The sequence below is a fragment of the Mustela putorius genome, unplaced genomic scaffold (assembly GCF_011764305.1).
Source record: "Mustela putorius furo isolate JIRA1106 unplaced genomic scaffold, ASM1176430v1.1 tig00003876_pilon_pilon_pilon, whole genome shotgun sequence".
NCBI classification, from domain to species: Eukaryota; Metazoa; Chordata; class Mammalia; order Carnivora; family Mustelidae; genus Mustela; species Mustela putorius.
In genome coordinates, this window is record NW_025422027.1 from 224719 (window position 1) to 227331 (window position 2613).

Here is a 2613-nt window from a genome sequence, read left to right on the forward strand (position 1 = left end):
AAGTCTGCCCTACGGACAGTTGCCCAAGGAGATGCTGTCCCCTTGGGACCAGAGGCACAGGACAGGCCTGCCTTCTGCCCAGACTCCTTCCTCAGAGTGGAGCACGCGTCCCTGCCCTAGTCGTCCCTTCATGTCTCCTTATTAGCCAGGCTTTGTCTCTCTGCAAAGGGAGCGGGTGACATTTGTCTTGCCACCGGCCTGCTGTTCCTGCCAGGGGGGCAGGCTCTTCTGCTTCCCGACCGACCGTTTCCCGACCCCAAGGCCAATGGCTCCTTCTCTTCTCTGGGGGCGGCGTGCTGTGCCTTCCCCAGACTTGTTTCTGGGGGGGAGCGCGGTGACAGCCGTTTCCCTTTCCTGAAGGCCCTTTCAGATGTGCAAACATGCTTCTCTTAGGCAAAGGGGTGCTAGGGCAAAGAGGATTTCGCTCCATGCGGGTATCTTATCTTCCACCATTCTGCGGAGACTAGCTCAGGCATTCAGCTGCAGCATCCCACACATCCGATTCTGATTTCACAACGAATGCTGTGCTTTCCCAGAGGAGATGCCACAGCAAAGGGGCTTTCGCTCTCTCTACGGGTTTCTCCCATCGTGCTGCGAATACTAGGCTAAGGCAAGCTACAAAAGCAGCCCGCAGAACCGACTCTGATTTCCCAGTGACTGCTATGCTTTCGCAGAGGTTTTCAGCTTGGCGCGATCCACACTTCACTGCTCCTTCTTTAGCAAGGCTTTGGTCGTTCCCTCTGTCGCGGCAGGGAAGAAGAGCCACGGGAGAGCTGGTGCCGCTTGGGCCTTGATTTCCTCGGCTCCAAGTTCGCACCCGGGGTTCACCTCGCTAAGCCGAACTAAGCAGACACAGCCTCGACCCTGCAGCAGCGTGCGTGGCCTAGGATGGCACTCTGCTCACAATGCCATCTCTCGGCATAGGCAAGGCCTGCCCTTTCGCTCTGGCGTTCAGGTGGACAGGGGACTAGGCCAGTGCCTTCCCCATCCTTGAGGAGACGTGAGAGGATCACTGCAACACCGCCCGTGCCCTGGGATGGGGAGTAATGGGTAACTGTCCCTGTTTCCCCGGGACACTCCCTGCCTCCGCCAATGCTGCCACATCCTGGAGGAAGACGGCATCTGATTGCCCATTCCTCCAGGAGGTGATTCTGCGAGGTCAGGGCCGGGAGTTTGGTGGCAAGCCCACTTCTGCCCTCTGGACAGGTGGCCAAGGAGATGCTGTCCCCTTGGGACCAGAGGCACAGGAAAGGCCTTCCTTCTCAGACTCCTTCCTCAGATTGGAGCACGCTCCCTTGCCCAATCGTCCCCTCATGTCTCCTTAGCAGCCAGGCTTCGTCTCTCTGCACAGGGAGCGGGTGACACTTGTCTTGCCACAGGCCCGCTGTTCCTGCCAGGGCCGGCTCTCCAGCTTCACGACCGTTTCCCGACCCCAAGGCCAAGGGCTCCTTCTCTTCTCCTGGGGCAGCGTGCTGCATTTTCCCAAGACAGGCTCCTGTGGAGCCCAGTGACAGACATGTCCCTTTCCTTAAGGCTCTTTCCACAGGCGCAGGCACGGTTCTCTCTCAGGCAGAGGGGGGATGCCCAGGCATAGAGGATTTCGCTCCATGCGGGGTTTATGACACCATGCTGTGGAGACAAGCTCTGGCAGGGAACAGGCAGCATCCCACACACCCGACTCTGATTTCCCAAAGAATGCTGTGCGTTCCTAGAGGGGATGCCCGTGCAAAGAGTCTTTCGCTTAATGCGGGTTTCTCCCGCCATGCTGATAATACTAGGCTAAGGCAAGCAGCAACAGCAACCCACAGAACAGACTCTGATTTCCCAGCGACTGCTATGCTTTCGCAGAGGTTTTCAGCCTGGCACGAATCGCACTTCGCTGCTGCTTCCTCAGCAAGGCTTTGGTTGTTCGCTCTGTAGCGGCAGGGAAGAAGAGCTGCGGGAGAGCTGCTGCCTCTTGGGCCTTGCTTTCCCGGACTCCATGTTGATGCCCTGGGTTCCCCATGCCAGGGTGAACTAAGCAGACACAGCCACAACCCTGCAGCAGCGTGCGTTGCCTAGGATGGCACTCTATGCACACTACCATCTCCCGGTGTAGGCAACTTTGGCCTTTGGCACTGGCCCTCAGGTGGATTCGCGGGCTAGGTCAGTGTCTTCCTCACAGGAGAGGAGAGGCGACAGGATCCCTGAACACTGCCCGTGACTGGAATGGGGAGCTTGGGGGATTGTCCCCACTCTTTTTCCCCGGCACACACCCTGCCACCCACAATGCTGTCACATCTTGGAGGAAGATGGCACCTGACTGCGCATTTCTCGAGGGAGCTGTTTCTGCGAGTTCCGGGTATGGCGCCAGGTAGCTAGCCCAAGTCTGCCCTACGGACAGTTGCCCAAGGAGATGCTGTCCCCTTGGGACCAGAGGCACAGGACAGGCCTGCCTTCTGCCCAGACTCCTTCCTCAGAGTGGAGCACGCGTCCCTGCCCTAGTCGTCCCTTCATGTCTCCTTATTAGCCAGGCTTTGTCTCTCTGCAAAGGGAGCGGGTGACATTTGTCTTGCCACCGGCCTGCTGTTCCTGCCAGGGCAGGCTCTTCTGCTTCCCGACCGTTTCCCGACC